This window comes from Podarcis muralis, chromosome 14 (assembly GCF_964188315.1).
Source record: "Podarcis muralis chromosome 14, rPodMur119.hap1.1, whole genome shotgun sequence".
NCBI classification, from domain to species: domain Eukaryota; kingdom Metazoa; phylum Chordata; class Lepidosauria; order Squamata; family Lacertidae; genus Podarcis; species Podarcis muralis.
Genome location: NC_135668.1, coordinates 7,510,924 through 7,530,322, shown reverse-complemented (window position 1 = coordinate 7,530,322; position 19,399 = coordinate 7,510,924). Strand labels below are relative to the sequence as shown.

General features: G+C 48.0%; 1 protein-coding gene across 8 annotated transcripts in view; it reads left to right on the top strand.

Moving 5' to 3' along the window:
* The window catches only part of CELF6 (CUGBP Elav-like family member 6), a 196,493-nt gene that overhangs the window by 26,956 nt on the left and 150,138 nt on the right, over positions 1 to 19,399 (top strand). The window contains exon 1 of one of the 8 annotated variants that reach the window (XM_028706977.2): positions 3,029 to 3,142. The exons of the other annotated variants lie outside the window; for them this stretch is intronic. The gene's annotated coding sequence lies outside the window, so the exon portion shown is untranslated. Of the gene's footprint in view, positions 1 to 3,028; positions 3,143 to 19,399 lie in introns of those variants that run through there. 8 annotated transcript variants of the gene reach the window in all.

The window sequence follows — 19,399 nt, the reverse complement described above, 5'->3', positions numbered from 1 at the left end:
TTTTGTGGAAGACAAGATCATTGTTTTTTTCCTTCGTCTTCAAGAACATCTCAGATGACCTTTGCACAATTACAGCTTGGTGCAAGCCATACATTCAAAGCACATTTAAAACACATACTGCCCCTTGAGAATCCTGGAAACTGTAGATTACCCATCACAGAGATACAATTCCCAGCACCCCTAAACTACAGTTCCAAGGATTATTTTGGGGGGGAGTCATAGAATCATAGAAATGTGGACTTGGAAGGGACCCCAGGGTCATCTTGTTGAGCCCCCTGCAATGCAGGAATCTCAACATGTGCTTGGGTGCTTTAAATGTATGGTGTGCTTGCAGTCTTACATCTCTTGGGTCATGGCTGAGATGCCTGCAACCTCTCTTGTGTGGGGTAAGTCCACAGGAGGCAAGGCAATGGGAAGTCCAACAAGCTCTGATGTTCTACCTAGATATTCTTCAGCTGAAGGTTTTGCTGGTACCTCCCCCCACTGCAGCTCCAAAGGAAGGGCAGGAAAAGGTCTCCTCAAGAGCAAGGAGGGCTGGCTGGAAAGAAAGTCTTCTCCTCTCTCCAGTTCTTAACCTGACCTTTGCATTTGTCCTGTCATGCTCCCTATTCATCTGAGAACCACAATATGGAAACTGTAAATCGTTGTTTTAAGAACTAAATAAGAGAGTTGGGGTGTTTGGGGCTGGAGGGGGCATTTACTCAGCAACACAAAGGGAAGATGCAGACAGAGGGAACGGCAACCAGGAAGTGATTCAGCACAATAGGAGAGCAAAGGAGCAGGAGTGAAAGACTGAAGCATGTTCAGCAGACTTGAATATAATAATAATAATAATAATAATAATAATAATAATAATAATAATAATAATAATAATATAACCAGCAGCCTGCTGAACTTCCATCACCATAGCTGATGTTATTCCCAGTGGACTCTTATTGAATGAGTGTATTACAGAGGGTGAAAGCTATGCAAATATAGGAAAACAGAACCATAGAATTGTAGAGCTTGAAGGGAACCCAAGGGTCATCTAGTCCAACCCCCTATATCTTTCTAAATATCTCTTTAAAGGAGGGTGCATCTAAAATAAGTAAGTATCACATAACCCTGTGTATATTGATCAACACATTTCTCTCTCTCGCCTTCTCCAGATTTTTCCACAGAGCCCTCCTTTAAACGGTTAATGGCAGCTTCTGCCATTTGTTCTTTAGTAGGACTTAAAATTCTCAAAGTGCTTAATGCATGGGGTTTGTTTATCTTGTTTATCTTCACACCAGCCCTGTGTTGTGAGTCACTCTTGTTCCCGTTTTACTGGTAGAAAACTGAGCCAGTGCCTTGCCCCAGGCCAGAGCCTGTGCCTGTGGCGGCAGCTAATTCTCTAGCACTGGACTGTGGAGAAATGTCCCCAAATGAATAATAAATTATAGAAGTGTAGCAGCCTGTTGCGTCACCCCCACAGCTTAAAGAAGAGGGCAGGTGCATGTATTAAGAAACATCAGTTTGGAGAAAGAGAGAGAGGTGAGTTTAGCAAAGGTATTTTGGGGTGCAGGTCCTTGCCAGAAATCCAGTGTACGGTAGTAGTTCTCCTATCTAGTAGGAGCATCTTCTGTTTGATTCCATATATGCTCTACTCGTATATTACAAATAAAGGGGAAACACCATAACTCTGGAGGATGTGCTGTAGCTCAGTGACAGAGCATCTATTTTGCATGGAGAAGGGCTTGGATTCAATCCCTTACATTCCCAGGTAGTGCAAGGATAGACCTCTGCTTGGAGCCCCAAGAGAGCTGCTTCCAGAGGTGTACTGTCAGTTAAGTTTATTTGCTAAAAACCGGTGGTCACACAAATCAGTTGTGTTGCTCAGTATAAGGAGCTTTCTATGTTCCTCTATTATTCCATCTTTTAAAGAAAAGTGAACTCACAGAAGCAGTGCCTGTGGAACTTCTCCTCCTTCCAGACCTTCAGCACCAGTATGAGGTGGGGCTTTGCTTCCTTAGAGAGAAATAGCGAGCCTCTTCTGGACATCCTTGTTATTGTGCCTTCATGATGACTTGTGTCCATGATGGTATAGGTGCGCTTGAATGCGATCCTGCTTTCATTGTGCCTGCGAAAGTTATAGAGCAGACATACAGCTTCATGCCCAACTGGGGCATGCTCCATAGCTTCCTGCTGAAGTCCTGTACCTTCTTTTTTTGGCCACAGATGTTCCAGTTTATTTTTTTGTCCTGCTTTTCTTGCGCTATAGTGCAAGGGTGCCTCTCCAGATTGCAGTTGCACAAGGGGTCCAGGAGAAGGCATGTGGCAATATTTTTGGAGTAGCTTTTTGGACTGGCTTTGTGGCTTTTCCTAGACATTTCTTCCTTATGGTTTACATTTTAGGCTTCTGCAATTGATTTTGGGTGTTTGCTTCATCAACCAGCCCTTTCTTTTTTATGGGGGTGGGATAGTGATGGAATAAATGGGAACATTTCCACAAATAAAACCAGCATAAACCAAGTGGAAAAGAAGAACGCTTTATATTTTAAAAAAGAAATGTGCCTTCTATGGTGTAAACATAAATGTTTTCCCAAATTATCTAATGATTTTTTAAAAATGCATTTTCAATAGAAGGGTAGGAATGCTTCGCCCAAGTGCTAAGAATAGTATTCCCCTTCCTCAATGAGAACCAGAAATAGTAAACAGCAGCAAGGGAATGTTATGGGTTGGAGAAGATCTGAAATTGTTGGAAGGTCTTCTGTTCCTCAGCCACACCACAAGTTATTTTCACAGCAACCCTATGAGGTAGGTTAGGCTGAGGGAAGGAAACTGGGCCAAGAACTACATTCTGAATGAGGATTTGAAACCAGGGCTTCTCCTTGGTTTGTGGCTGATGCTATGATCTTGTAATTGCCTCCCAAGCTCAGCTGGAAAAAGCTGAATTCTGCCATGTTGGCATTCTGTTTCCCTGCTAGTGGGCGTGTTTTTCCCCAGGACCTGACAAACCCGACACGTTGGTGGTTCAGCTACATTGTTGCACATTCCCTTTAAGTGTGGGCGTGTGATGTGAGCATGTGCAAAGCCGAGGTTTCGATGAGGATGGCAGAGCAGCTTGGCATCCAGGCTAAATGCATGCCAGTCTGAGGCTGACAAAGATGCAGGAACAAAGGTAGGGATGAGGGATGACTGACTGTATGCGTGAAACTTGGATCTGCTTTGCCAAAGCTGAGGTGCAGTTCCAATAAGGAACTGTTCCAATAAGGTTTTCTGCCCTTGGCAGTTGAGGAGTGAAGTTTGTGCCTTGGAAATCTCTGGTCTTCTTCCTCCAGTGAGGCATTTTATTAACTCTCCCGATGTTTTGGTTGCACTGAAACTGACTCTGGTAAAGAGACGCAGATCTTTGATTAGCTTGCCCTCCGCTATGGCATTTTCCCTTCATACGATCCCTTTCAGAAGGGCCCATTTCAGAAGACTTTAATGAGGTGGGGGAGGTGGCAGAAGAAAAAGGGGGGCAGTTGCACTTGTGAGCATGCTCTTCCTTGCGCACAGGACTGTAATTTGTGCTTTTGCTTCTTGGTTTTCCCTGCTGAGTCTCACAGGGAGCTGTTCTTCAGCACTCTTGCCTGATCCATTCACTCCCCACCAGCAGCTCCAAGAATTACAATCCGCTCAAGTGGTTGCAAGGTGGGGAGGGAAGCCTCCTGCTGGTTTCAATAGAGATTTGGATGGGAGCCCAGTTCTCTGTGTGTGTGTGTGCATGCACACACGTGTGCGTGGGAGGGATTAGGCATAGCTGGGAAGGAGGTGGGGCAGGGGAAATAGCCAACCTCCCTCTGCCGAGGAACAGAGCTGCAGTTAGCTTGAAGAGCAGAGAGCTGAGCTGGAGGATGCGATGGTTTAAATGGAGCTCCCTGTAGGCAGACCCAAGTCTGCCAGGCTGTTTTCTGATGTGATTTGCCTGACACAAGGCCATTTGGCTGGGTGAAGAAGTAGCGTATTTCTTGCTCTGAATGTCTCAGCCGACTGGACCTAAGCAATTTCTTGCCCTCTGATCTATGGCATGGGTGAGCCCAATTGTCACAGGTCAGTGGTGGGCAGGACCAGAGACCAAAGGGGGCGGATCAACAAATGGAAATGTTAGTTTTGTACACCAGGATGTTTCCATGGACACTCATGTCTGTCTGCCTAACCAGGCAAGCAAAAGGCATCATTGGAGTTAAGGACACATTCTAACCAGGCCAAAACACTCAAGAAGAGTGCAGACAGGGTTGACGAGGGATATAGGCTGAGGAGAGTCCAGAGGGCCAGATAATGAAGCCTAGAGGGTTGCATATGGCCCCTGGTGTTGAGGCTCCCCACCATTGATCTACATAGTGTGTGGCGTGGCTTTTATTTTCTGGTGCCAGCTACATTTTTTAATGAGGAGGAAGTGGCAGTGCAGCCACTTGTTTTGGTTGTACAACTGAGAAGGCCAGTCAGCTGCATACCAGCTTTTACAGCCATGGTTGGGACCCTGTGACCCTCCAGATGGCGTTGGACTACAAACACCCATCACCCTTGACTATTGGCCATGCTGGTTGGTGCTGATGGGAGTTGGAGGCCATCAACTCCTGGAGGGCCACAGGTTGCCATTCCTGCTCTACTGAAAGGCTGCTCTTCCCTGGCAGTAGAAAGAAAAAGGAGGTTGCTTGCTTTCTCCAGTATCTAATGTTTTGTAAGTTGTAGGCACCTTGAAATAAAGGTTGGGCATGAGGATGGGGCAAACTCTGTTGGCTGTTTCATGCAATCTGTCTATTTTTGAGCCCCTTCTCTGATTCCCACCCTATTAGAATTCTCTGGGTTCACTAATGTTGGTCTTCCCAACTCAACTGCTGGGGTGAGCAGGTGTGTGTGTGTGTGTGTGTAGGGGGTCTCTTTGCAAGAGGCTCATTGGCCTTGGAGGCAAAAAGCTAATGGCTTTTACACATACTAGATGCAGCACACTGACAGATGGTAGCTTTATGGAATGAAAGAACTGTCCATAAATTACCAGTGGAACATCTCTCTGTTGCCACCCCCCCCACCGCCCCAGGTTAAGGCTCCAAGCAGAGAGCATCTGCAGCTGCGCTTGGTTCCATGCTGGGAATTGTTCCCCTTTGCTGCTTTCCAGATTCCTCTGGTGCAGGTACCCAAAGGATAATACACAACCACCTTTTGTGTGTGTGTGTTATAACTCAAGGGCAGAGTGCATGCCCTGCTTGCAGAAGGAAGTCCTGGCTTCAGTCTCCACCCAAAAATATTCCTGGGCAATGGAGATTCCTGGGCAATGACTGATTCCTAGGAAGTGCCACAGCTCAGTGGTAGAGCATTTGCTTGGAATGCAGAAGGTCCTGGGTTCAGTTCTTGGCATCTGCAGGTAGGACAGGTAATGTCTCCTTTCTGAAACCTTGGAGAGCCACTGCCAGTGCAGACAATACTGAGCTTGATGGTATAAGGCAGCTTCTTATCTTCTGAGAGGAACTACAGCCAGCTAAGCCAATGGTTTGATTCAACATGTTCTCTATCTTGCTCCAAAGGGCAGGGCTAGAACCAATGGGTAGAGAAATGGTAGGGAGGCAGGAACCAGGCTAAATAGTCTGAGAAACTTCCTAACTGTAAAAGTTACTCAATAATGGAGCCAGGTGCCTTGGATCTTTGTTGGAGATACTTTAGAATCTGGGCATCCATTTTTCACGGATGCTGTATTTTCCCACTGGCTGTTCGAAAGGATCTGATGCATAACCTCCTCCAGCAGATCCCATTTTATATCACAGTTCATTGGTTTGGTATGCTGGGACCAGCCATATATCCAACACAAAGAAGGCTGCCCTGTAACTTGCTGTGGGATTTCACCAAGTGTAATGAAGCACAGTTCATTCAACTATGATCCAACTGGTGGTCTGTGGCCAGTTGCTTATACCCACCCATGGGAAAACCAACCAGGAAGGTGATCCCAGCTGCTTTGCTCTGGGGAGACTTGGCCAAGCCACCTGTGTGAGGTCTGGACGAGGTCAAATATTCCCCAAACCACAAGCCATTGATCTTGCCTTGCTTGTGCACTGTTCTGCTTTATGTGGGCTTCGACCTCCTGAGCTTAACAAAGTGAAAATAAATATTTAATTATTCTCCTAAATAAAAATCAATAGAGCTGCTGGTTGGCTAAGTAAATCAGGGGGCCCATAAATTTTCCCCATGCGCTGCTTGGAGTTCTTCCATTAATGGCTGTTCTGCTGCGCAGAAGCAATAATTAAAAGGTGGGAGGGAGAACTGGCAGGGGGCACGCAAGGAAATGTGAGGCTGAACTGGAGATTCCTGCCCCTGCAGGATCAGGGTATCCTGGGATTGGATCCAAAAGGAATCTGTCGATGATGCTTGATCTGCTGCACCATCTGTTGAAATATGATGGAGTGAGCAAAGCGAAGAGTGAGCAGGGGAAAGTGTGACTCACACTAAGCAGAAACACCACTAAGCAAAGGTAGAAACACACCTAACTTGGTCCAACCTGGATAAGGTCCATTGCTTGGTGGCAGAGTGCATCCTTTGCATATAGGTGGTCCATTCAAAAATGTTTAGGTAGAAGGTGATTGGAGAGGCTTAGATCTTTGAGATCTACTGGCAGCCAGAGGAGACCTTACTAGGATAGGCAGCTAAGCAGTTTGACTACTAAACAGCTAAAAAGTTGGACACAGAAGCTTTCTATGTTCTTGTGCAAACTGGACATAGCAATGCCCAGTTCAGTTTATGCACTTAAAAACAACTATCTTCAAAAAGAGTTAAACACATACAACGTTAGGAATAACTTTTTGCATAGCCTTAAAAACCTTTCCATTGTACAAGGGTACCCATTTGCACAGTGTTTGCAAAGCACCAACATGAGTGGCCCCACATAGAGCTAATGTGGCACAATGGCTGGAGTGTTGACTAGGACCTGGGAGAGCAGGGTTCAAATCCCACACTCAGCCATGAAGCTCAGTGGATGACTTTGGGCCAGTGGCTGCCTCTCAGCCTTATCAACCTCCAAGGGTTGTTGTGTGAATAAAACAGAGGGGGGGAGGGATGTATTCTGCCTTGAGCTTCATGGAAGAAAGGTGGGGTAGCAATGTAAAAATCATTCTATGGAAATTCTCCTAAGAGCCATCTTGGATTTAGTTTTCTAGTGTGAGGTACAAATTCGCTCTTCTATCAGCAGACATTCTCTGTGCTTTGCATCCAAATCCCTAATAAAGTAAAAACTTTCCTTGGAGAAATGTTTGCATGCCTGGGTATGCGTTGTTTTTAAAGAAACAGCTGCTAAGAAAACCAAGTATTCTGGAAGTATTCTGTATCTGCTTGTATGGACATTATCAGCCTTTTTGCTCTGTCACAAGCCTAGCACAAAACCTCCAACATCTGGGCACCACTTACCGTATTTTTCGCTCTATAACACGCACCTGACCATAACACGCACCTAGTTTTTAGAGGAGGAAAACAAGGGAAAAAACATTCTGAATGAAACAGTGGATGTATCATTTTTGTGCTTCATGCTGTGGCCACAGACATGTGATCTGATGGTGAATTTGGGGTGACCCAATGCAAAAATCCTGAGGATCCATGTGGATCCATGCTTTGTAACCACGTTTTTGCACCATTGCAGCCCCAGGCAACAGTGGGTGCGTGATTTTTTTGGTGCAGGCTGTAGCCATGGACATGCTATGTGATCTGATGGTGAATTTGGGGTGACCCAATGCAAAGATCCTGAGGATCCATGTGGATCCATGCTTTTTAACCACATTTTAAGTGGGGAGCAAAGGAAAAACAAAGAAGGGACATGAGAGGGGTGTGCAGAGAAGCAGCTGGCTAAGAATGCTGGAGAGGGATTTAACGGGTGGGAGGCAAAAGTTCCCCCCCAAGCCAGCCATCTCTCTCTCTCTCTCTCTCTCTCTCTCTCTCTCTCTCTCTCTCTCTCTCCCTCTCCCTCCCCCCTCTCCCTCTCCCTCCCCCACTCTCTCTCCCTCTCCCCCAGCAGCACCGGAGCACAGAGACGACACTTTCCCCTCTGCTTGCCTGGAGGGGAGGGGCTTTCCCTGCTCTTTGTTCCGTTTCAGCAATCACAGCAACGAAACAGAGGAGGGTGGGCAGTAAGACCCTGAGGCAGAATACAGGAAAGCTGCCACTTCCTCTTTTCAGGTTTCCCTTCTCCGTGAAGAGCGATTTGACTTTTGCTTGATTTTTTGGCTCCAGGGACCACACATTCGCTCCATAACACGCACAGACATTTCCCCTTCCTTTTTAGGAGAAAAAATCTGCGTGTTATAGAGGGGAAAATACGGTACTTATCCTTTGACTGCTTATCAGGCTTTTGTTGTAAACCAACCAAACCAGCCACTTTTCCAGTAGTCTTGCCTCCTGCATATATTTCATGCATCCACCACAGTTGCAGTCAATGCATCTTTAATGCTTTGTGAATGTGGGCCGTAATTGAATGCAGAGACCTACTTCAGCTCTCAGCATTTGAGCTGGAGTGCTGCAAGGTAAATAGAGTCATAATGAAACTCGTGACTCTAAACATGTAAAAATATAAATTTTACTGTTTGATATCCTTAATATATGCAACTTTTGAAAACCACAGTGTTGCAAGAGCACAATAAGAGAGAAATGATTTGTTGTTTTTGTTGGTGGTTTTTTTAAAATGACTCCTAACTTGCTTTCACAGTCTTTTTTGTAAAATCTCTATCCTTCGTACACTCAGTGTTTACAGAGAAATCCAATCATGTTGCTGCCAGCCCATTGCTTTCTGTGTTGTCTTCCTCCTGTTGTTGTTTTTAGATTTGATTTGTGATGATTTCAATTTTTTAAAAAAACTTAAAATGCAGTTTTTAAGTGCCAATTGCCAGGTGTGAATTGACAAAGTGCTACTGAGACTCTTCAGAAATGCTGTTAGTTTATTTTAAAAGGGCTTCTGGCCTTGTAATTAATTGCTTCCTGTTCACTTGTGTGACCACAGCTTACTTGTAAGTGCTGTGCTTCTGTCCCTCTGCAAAAAGAAAGTAGAACTTTAATTACAGGCTTCCATTATGCAGCAGATTTTGATGTTGTATGGCAGGCATAGGCAAACTCAGCCCTCCTGATGTTTTGAGACTACAATTCCCATCATCCCTGACCACTGGCCCTGTTAGGTAGGGATGATGGGAGTTGTAGTCCCAAAACATCTGGAGGGCCGAGTTTGCCTGTGCCTGTTGTGTGGTCAAATAAATCCGTTATGTCCCCACAGGTAAAAGCAGCCGACATATTCAAATAACCAGCAGAGGAATGTCACAGCTATGCAAACAACCGGGAAGCAACTAATTACAAGTGTACAAGGGGCTTTAAAAGAAAAGGATAAGGAGGGGCGCACTAATTAAAGGGAGAGTGTCAAGGAGAAGCAGCAGCTTTCATGTAAAGGACCTGCTTACAACTAATTACAGGAACCTAATAATTAAAGGAGAGAAGCAAGGCTTTTCTTGGAAAGGGACCATCTTCTGAGAAAACTTACAGCAGGTTATTGCACATGGAGATGGGCACTGCTAGATTTTTATGGGGGATAGAACAGTACAGTAAGTGCCATGTTTTTACTTCGTCTTCCAGCTGAGTGTGTCAGGGTTTTTTAAAAACCTTTCTTCTGTTTTAGGTGTTTTCGTCCTGCAATATTGTATCCAGTGCTTGTTTTTGTTTTGTTTTTTGAAAAAAAAAGGTGCTGGAAGTCACCATGAACTAGTTACATTAAGTGCTACACTTTAAACATTTTGGGGGGAAAGGTGCCGTACTGCATACCCCTGAGTACTTCCAGAAAAAAGCACTGGTTGTATAACATATTATGTTATATTTTACATAAAAGGGATTACCGGTATGTATCTTCCATGACTACAGGTATGGGTGTATCTTTGCAGAGAGGGTGAGTGTGGGGAATTGAGATGCATTCCATGTGTTGGGTTGGGTTGCAAAGGGAATATACAAGGTGGAGGCTTAGTTAGGACTTAAATCCTACTGAAACTGTGTAAGTTTTTGTTGCTGTTGCAACAGAGACTGACATGGACTAACATCAGTACACAAATGCATGCAAACTAAAAAAACCACAAAAAATTGTATAGACCTTCAGTTTGTCTTCCAGTTTTGAACTTCACGGCAAAAACTAGATTTTGAGTCTTGGAGACTGAGAGCAGCTTCTTGAGTTTTGAACTACCACACACACAGATCCAGATTTATTTATTTTTTCATTTTTTCATTTGCAATGTCTGAATGGCTTTACCAAGAGACATTTGAGGTTAGCTGCATCTGTGTGAACGTAGCTGTTTTGAAACTGTGTGTAGCCTTAGCTTTTGGCCCAGTATTGATTATTAGAATTTAGAGTTTAGTTTTATGTGTCTCTTGCGTTTTAAAATTGCATGGCAACCTTCAGTGTCTGTGTTTGTGTGTGTGTGTTTGATCAGCTGGTGTGTGCATGCACCTGAGCAACAAATATTAAGTATGTGAATTGGGGGGGGGGGAGGTACAACAGGGAAGGAGAGAATAGAAGCTTCTGGGATAAAATATGTATAAATATGAAATATGAATTTAGGAAACGAACTCTGAGTATAGTACAATTCCTGGCCCTTATTCCTTAACCCAGGGGTGAACTACTTCCAGCACATCATTTCAATTAAGCCTCCCAGGCCTCCCGTTTGGTCCATGATGCAATTTTGGCCAAGGTGTGCCCATCTACCCTACACCTGGCATCATATATGACACCAGGTGTGGGGCAGGTAAAGACAAAGGGACCTTTGCTAAGTCCTGCCCAAAGCCCTGAGCACATTGTCATACCAGTTCTGGCACTCAGTTGAACAGCAGGGCTTGCCCTGTGCTTTACTCTTGGAGAAGGTCCTGTCTTAACTGGGTCATTTTCTCTCTTTTTTCTCCCTTCCCAGTTGGCATCATCAGACTTGGTAGGTAAGGCTAAAGGTAAAGGTAAAGGGACCCCTGACCATTAGGTCTAGTCATGGCCGACTCTGGGATTGCGGCGCTCATCTCGCTTTATTGGCCGAGGGAGCCGGCGTACAGCTTCCAGGTCATGTGGCCAGCATGACTAAGCCACTTCTGGCGAACCAGAGCAGTGCACGGAAATGCCGTTTACCTTCCCGCCAGAGTGGTACCTATTTATCTACTTGCACTTTGACGTGCTTTCGAACTGCTAGGTTGGCAGGAGCAGGGACAAAGCAACGGGAGCCCACCCCGTCGTGGGGATTCGAGCCGCCAACCTTCTGATTGGCAAGTCCTAGGCTCTGTGGTTTAACCCACAGCACCACTGCGTAGGTAAGGCTAGCAGTACCCAAATTTCCAGAGCTAGAAGGGGCTGGTTTGCAGAAGTGGGGATGCCATCCTCCAGGCTGTTGAAAAGGAATGCCCTTCCTCTTAAAAACTTAATGAGTACCTGTTCTCTTGGTACTGAAATTGGGGGCTTTGCAGTGCAACTGGCCAGGCCTGGAGAGTGGGCTTTCAAGTTTTTGCTTTGAAAAGAATTGAATCTGCTTTCTCTCCCCATTGTTTTCCTTCTTCTTCTTTCTCTTCTTGAAGTTTGTCCGTTTGCAACTGTCAGGGGTTCAGGAGCAGAGGCGAGGGCAAGGGAGGAAACAGAGAGCGAGGGGGAGGAGTCCGAAGAAAGGATGAGTGATGACGACGACCCGAGATCTCTGAGTCTTTCCAGTGAATCTGAAGATTCACAGAAAGGAGTGCCAGTGGCCAGAGCAAAGGGGGGGGGCCTAGGGGGACACCCCAGGAGGAAGGGACCAGCGGGGGTTCAGAGGGTAGCAGTTGGAAATCGGGGCCAGCGTCCCCACCAGAGCGCAGTGGAGAGGAAGGACGTCAGGGATCGAGCCCTGGCAGCTCGCAGCAGGGAGGAGGGCATGAGTCAGGAGTGACCACACCCCCATCGGGGAGCGAAGAAACGGTCAAGCGGAAAGTGGAAGGCTGGGCGCGCGCGCCAAGTTCAAATGCACGGGAAGGCGGCGCAGTAGGCAGCCCGGAAAGGGAGCCAGGTCCTAAAGCCCGACGCAAGGAGACAGGAGGGTCCGGGGGGTCAGCGTCAGAGGAGTCCCGGAGGGAGGAGACCACGGGGGGCAGAGGGACCCAGAGAAGGACGGTCAGGCGGAAAAGGTGGAGTAAGGCGAGGATATTAAGTTGGTGTACGAGGGGCGGAGATTCAGACGGAGCTTCGCCGGTCTAGCCATAAGACGTAGAGTTGCACGCAGCAGCTTGGAAATGGAAACTGTAACTCAATAAAGACTTTTATAAAGCGAACGCTGGCTAGCGTGATCCTCTGTGAGCTGGGATCGGGGAGCAGCTCTGACAGTAAGCTCCGTCTCCGTTCCTGTGGGCATCGAAAGCCTAGCGGAGAGGAGAGAAGGCTGGTGCCTACTCGAGAGCTCACGAACGGCAGAAAAGATGACGGCCGAACAACAGATAGCGGATCTCAGAGAAGCAGTGACACAACTGAATGCTGAGGTACTTGCATCCAGGAAGAGAGAGGAGGACGCAGCTGCCGCCTACAGAGATCTCCAGGTCAGATTGGAAATGCTTACGAAGCAAGGGCAACTGACACCCAGACCGGAGGGGATTGGGTTGGGGAGACGAGCAGGCGGTCTAGTCTCTCACTTCGATGGGAATTTGCAACAGTACCCCAACTTTAGAGCAGATGTAAAGTGTGCACTGCAACTGCTGGAAAATGACTTTAGAGATGAGCAAGAGAAGGTGGGGTTTATCATGTCCCATTTGCATGGAGATGCTAAATCATGGCTGCGCAATTTGTGGAGAGATAAGGATCCGGCTCTCCAAAATGCGGATGCCTTCATTAAAGCGATGGATGGGTGCTTCTTATCAAGCATAGACGTGGATCTTGCCCGGAAGGAGGTGCATGGACTTAAGCAGGGGAGGGCCAGTGTACGGCAGTATCATGCCCGCTTTTTTGCATTGGTCAGTGCCCTGGAATGGGACAGAGATTCGGCGCCTGTCAGAGACCTGTTTTGGGAAGGCTTGAGCGGCCCGGTTAAGGACGAAATTGCGAGGGGGGAGAGACCCCGGAGCACGCAGATCGTTCAGAGGGCGCTTGCAGTTGGGGTCCGTCTGGAGGAACGTCCTTGGGGCAAGGACGAAGGGCGCGGAGGGCGCGAACCAGCCAGAGGCTACTCCTTCGTTCCCAGAGAAGCAGCGCGTGCGCAATCCACGCCTCCGCCAGGAGGAGGAGCGGAACCTATGGAGGTTGGCGGTGCAAGGGCTCAGTCAGCAACCAGAGCCCTAGCACCGGGAGCAGTGAAAGCAAAGCCTCCTAGAGGGAACCGGAAGTGCTACATCTGCGACAATCCCCAGCACATGGCGAAAGAGTGTCCCCAGAGGCTCCACAAGCACACCGCAGCCTCAGCAATGGTAACTGCAGCGACTCAGCAAGGAGAACCACAGCAGGGAAACGAAGGAGTCTGGCTGGAGACAGAGGCACTGGGGCCCAGCCAGACGTGTCAGTGAAGCAGTCCCCAGAGATGTTGCAACCCACGGACCCCCTCCCGCCCAAACCAGTAGTACGGCTCACCGCATCGCTCCAACTACCCAATGGACTCACCATGGACGTGCCAATCACTATTGACTCCGGAAGCAATGCGGACTTTATAGGGCAAGACTTTGTCGAACAGCACGATATACAGTTGCTGCCTGCCACACTGCCCCTGCAGGTAGTCACGGTGGATGGCAGGGAGCTGCTCGGGGGGCAAGTCGTGAAGCAAACGCCACCAATGGTGATGCGACTTGGGAACCACAGGGAAGTCATCAGCTTCAATGTCACTCAATTATCGGACACGCCCATTGTACTGGGCATGAGTTGGCTGGACAAGCACAGCCCGGCGATGGCGTGGAATCAGAGGCAGCTGACTTTCGGCTCTTCCTATTGTGCTGAACACTGCATCCTGCCCCAGCAGGAGGGAGAGGAAGAGGAGTCACAGCTGCAGCTTGGGACGCTGCAAGCTGTTCCCCACAAGTACGCAGACTTTTTGGAGGTTTTCTGCGAGAAGGAGGCGGACAAGCTACCCCCCCACAGACCATACGACTGCAAGATCGAGCTCCTACCAGGGGCGGCGTTGCCAAAGGGGAAACTGTACTCCATGTCTGAGGACGAGCTACAGGACCTCAAAGAGTTCATAGATCACAATCTGGAGCGCGGTTTCATCCGAGAGTCCAAGGCAGTGGGGGGCAGTCCGGTATTCTTTGTCAAGAAGAAAAACACGCCCCAAAAAAGGCTCGTGGTGGACTATCGGATTTTGAACGCTGTGACCAAGCCATCGGACTTCCCCATGCCCAGGATCGACGACCTCCTCGCGACGGTGCGCAAAGGACGCGTCTTCACCAAGTTGGACCTCCGAGGGGCGTACAACCTCATTCGTATGCGGGAGGGCGACTGTAGGAATGAAAAATCACAGGAAACAAGAGAGGCGGGTTAACATGAGGCGTCTGGCCAGGGCGGACCCTGGGAGCCTGTTTTATTGAATATTACAAGCATTGCCACAGGTGTGCTTGTCGCTGATTGGTTGATACATACATACACAAAGAAACTTGTTGCTGATTGGTTAACGTAAGTACTAAGGCGGGAATTACATGTGAGAAATGGGGGTTACGTATGATCATTTATTATCGGTGGATTAAAGGCTGGGAATCGAAGGTAGAACTAGACAGGCATGAAGCCTCCTAATTAGATTGTAATGATGGATCATGGCATGAAACAATATAACAATCAAGTTCTGTAGATGTGGTCAGCTAGGCATGAAGAGCGGGTCATGTTGTTTTCCATGAGCTTAGGATGACTGAACAAGGAAAAGAATGTCCTGGTGTTTAGAACAGATCTGTACAGTGTGTGCAAAAGCAGGGAGAAGATTATAAACAAGACTTCCCAGAATGCAAGAGGAAAGGTGCAAGGCTTCCCCAAAATGCAGCAGTTTTGTGCAGTTTTGTGCAGAAGGAGAACTAGCAGTTATATGCAGAAAGAGGACTTCCCTTTATCTCCCCCTTTCTTTTCTTGTTTGCGAGGCATTCTGGGTAAATAAGGCAAAAATATTTCAGGATTAGTGGTGTGCCAGCAAATGCCCAAAATAAGTTCGCCAGGGTCGATGGGACAGAAATATTTCAGGATACGTGGTTTGCCAGCGCATGCCCAAAATAAGCCCATCCACATCTCACCTTAGGTTTACTGTTGGTGTTGCCATTTCGCAAAGTAGGCAGCAAGGAGTTTATTAGGTGGTTGAGGGGGAGAGAGAAGCCGAGAGAAAAGACTTATGAGGCCAGGAACGCATTGGAGGAAGCAACATAACAAAATTAAGATGCATATAATGACAAGGGCATATTGAAAGAGATTACGAAGCCAAGTAAGATTAGGTAGCCATGCAGTAAGCCACTGGGTGAAGGAACCCCAGAGGCCAGAAAGTCCAACATCTTGTGTAATGTGGTGTGTAAGATTTTGCAAATGATAAATCTGGCTTTGAATGGCTTTAGAATTATCTGTGATTTTAAAACAACACGTCGGCCACTTGTTCACAGCCATAATGATGAAACATGAATAAATAATCGATAGCACGATTTTTTTAAAAGTCCATTATATAGTCCACTCTGTTCTTTATTCAGAAGATGAAGAACTTGAGAAGTAAAATTCAGGGCTTTTGCTGCAGAACAAGCTGAAGAATTAATGTTTCTACTGTTGCGTACAGCCAATCCAGGAACTCCTAGGAGAGAAAAAGCTGAAGAGATATATTCAGACCTACTGAGAAGAGAAACAAAAGCATCACAATCGTTAGTCAATTTTTCAGAGCGGCGATTTCGAGAGCGGGATAAATGATGCTTCTTGGGTAAAATGATGGACAAACGGCTTAAACAGCAAGGTGTTCCATGGCTGATGTTTGCTGGAATGTAATTAAATGTATAGCCGGGACACGACCAGAACCAGCCTTCAGGCAGCTCTGTGAAATATTTACATAATCAGAGCAATTAAAATTATCCTTGCCCATTTGCACACAGTTGGGTTTTGTGCAATTCATCATACGGGCACAAGTGACATTAAATGAAGCCACGTATGGGGTTGATAAGTCAATGGCCAGAGGTGGGCGTCGGCGCACTTGGTTACCCCAGTTATGGTAACCATAATAACCAAGGGTGCGGAGAGAATCATTTTTGGGTAGGGATGAGTAAAACCAGGTATCATCTTGCATATCTAAAGGGTCATGGCAAACAGGGATAAGGCAGGAGCCAAGGATTTCACCAATTGATACCTGTTGGGTTAGACAAAAGGAAGAGACATTGAGTGTTTTTGCAAATGATTCCCACACATTCATTGATGTGTGGGTATTGCTAATAGGAGTGGAGGCCGAGAGAGGCAGAAACAAAACACTGAGAATGATTACTACCATTGAATTAAGGCAAGAAATAATGCACAGAAGCAAATGATCATTTCCCACTTTTTTTCTTTTTTCTTTCTTTCTTCTTTTTGACAAATATGGGGGTATTATCCGTCAGGGGGTCTGCATTGTTTAGCAAAATGACCTGGGCTGCAGTTGAAGCAATTGCCTGTTTGCTTATTGCCAGCTTGGATGGCACTGGCAAGCAAGGAAGGCTCTCGTACAACACCTGTTGTTGCGCAGTGCCTGGGTTTACATAAGAAATAGGGAAAGCAGATGGCAACACCCCAGCCCACTCAGACTCTTCCTCCAAGGAAAGAAGACCTTTCTGCCTTGCCTGAGAAAGTGCAACACAGACAGCTCCCGTGAAACAGGCAGGAGCTGAGGCAGGCAAGGGAGGGGTGGAAGGAGGGAGGGAAGAAGGAGGGGGGGAAGTGGATGTGGGCTGAGACATAGCTTCTGGAGAACCAGGCAAAGGAGACACAGAAGGGAGGGAATGGGGGGTGTTGGAAGCAGGCTGAAGCACAGGTTTTGAAGGCAGCAGTTTGGGATAAGGAGGAGGGGGATTGTCAGCAATAGTTAGAAGTGCAGGGGCCGTGGGAGACGCCTGGGACGCCTGAGGTCCTAATTTTGCCACGGCATCTGCACAAGTCTGCCAAGTTAGCAGACAATGAATAGGAGCCCTGGGTTCTTCAAAAAGAGTTTTTCCAATCTTTTGCCAAGCCTCTACCCCCAAGGAGCCTGCCTCAGGGTACCAGGGACATTGGAATGCGATCTCACCTAGCAATTGTTCAATCTCTTTTAAAGAAATATGTACACCCACCCCTCTTTGCCTAACCAGCTGCAGTAATTCTCTAGCATGCAATTTTTGAAGCTTACTCAATTCCCCCCCCATACTCACGAAACAGCGCGCTTGAGACTTCTCCAGTCGGGTGAAGTATGAGGGCTGGCAGGCTGCTCGGCTGCGCAAGGGATCTGGCACGTTGTGGGTCACCAGATGTAGGAATGAAAAATCACAGGAAACAAGAGAGGCGGGTTAACATGAGGCGTCTGGCCAGGGCGGACCCTGGGAGCCTGTTTTATTGAATATTACAAGCATTGCCACAGGTGTGCTTGTCGCTGATTGGTTGATACATACATACACAAAGAAACTTGTTGCTGATTGGTTAACGTAAGTACTAAGGCGGGAATTACATGTGAGAAATGGGGGTTACGTATGATCATTTACTTCCCTTTAGGCGACGAGTGGAAGACGGCCATGTTCACGCCCCTGGGCACCTACGAATACAGAGTTATGCCTTTTGGATTACAAAATGGCTCCCACTGCTTTCAAGCTTTTATGCATCACGTCTTGGCAGGGCTGCTCTACAAGAAGTGTGTCTGTTTCCTGGATGACATACTCATCTTTTCTGAATCGCAGCACGATCACGACAGAGACGTCAAAGAAGTGCTGAGCAGACTACAGCAGCATAGGCTCTACGCCAAGCTGGAAAAATGCCAGTTTGACGTGTCGGAGGTGGACTTCCTGGGCTACAGGTTGTCAGACAAAGGGCTCGCAATGGACAGCGCCAAGGTTCGCGCAGTTTTGGATTGGAAAAGTCCGCGTAACCGGAAGGAGGTCCAGCGGTTTGTGGGCTTTGCGAACTTCTATCGCAAGTTCATCAAGGGGTTCGCGATGCAGACGGCGGCCATCACGGACACGCTCAGCTCCAAGAAGAAGAAATTCATCTGGACGGCGCAAGCAGAGCAGTCTTTTCAGGCACTCAAGCGTCTCTTTGCGTCGGAGGAGCAGCTACTACACGTCAACCCCAGCAGACCAATGAGGGTGGAGACGGACGCTTCAGACAGAGCCGTAGGAGCAGTTCTGTTGCAGCAAGACCCGCAGGGGGCTTGGAGGCCGGGAGCGTTCTACTCCAGGAAGCTCACCAAGTCAGAACAGAACTACACCATCTGGGACAGAGAGTTGTTAGCCATTCATGCAGCCTTCAAGGCGTGGAGGCACTTCCTGATCGGAGCCAAGCACACAGTGCAGGTCCACACGGACCACAAGAATCTGGAGCACTGGCGCACGGCGAGGTTCCTGAACCAGAGGCAAATACGTTGGGCAGAGTTCTTTGCGGACTTCGACTTCCGTATAGAGTATGTCCCGGGGGACACCAACATCATGGCGGACGCCCTCTCCCATAAACCGCAGTACCTCGAAGAGGCGACGCCAGCGGCGGCCATGCATATCTTCGCACCGACAGCGTGGGCGTGCGCTTCGGCGACTGTTGACCTGGAGGCGGTACGACGTGCATTGCGGGACGACTCTTTCGCGCGAGCAAAGATGGCAGAGGCGCACAGGGGCAAGGCGGCGACTGACGAGTTCCAGGTTCGCGATGGATTACTCCTCCGTAAAGGGGCCATCTACGTGCCAGGGGACGATCTTCGCGCCAAGGTACTGCAGCAGTTGCACGACGCGCCCACTGCCGGGCACTTTGGCACAGAGAAGACGATAGAATTAGTCGCCAGAGACTTCTGGTGGCCCAGAATGAGAGGGGAAGTCGCGGACTACGTGGCGAGGTGCGACACCTGCCAGAGGGCCAAACCAGTACACAGACCGCTGGCGGGACTGCTGGAACCTCTGCAAACCCCGTTCGAACCATGGGAGAGAGTGGCTCTGGACTTTGTCACGGATCTGCCCAGCTCGAGGGGCAAAACGGCAGTGCTAGTGGTGGTGGACTTGTTCTCCAAGATGGCACATTTCATTCCGTGTGCGAAGGTGGCCACGGCGGAACAAACCGCCAAACTGTTCATAGATCACGTGTTCAAGGTTCACGGTCTGCCGCGGTCTATACTGTCTGACAGGGGGCGGCAGTTCATCTCGAACTTCTGGCAGAAACTGATGGGCTTCCTGAACGTCAAGATCAACCTGGCTTCGGCTAGACACCCGCAGACCAACGGGCAAGCGGAGCGGGTCAATGCCATCATGCAGCAGTACCTGAGATGCTACGCAA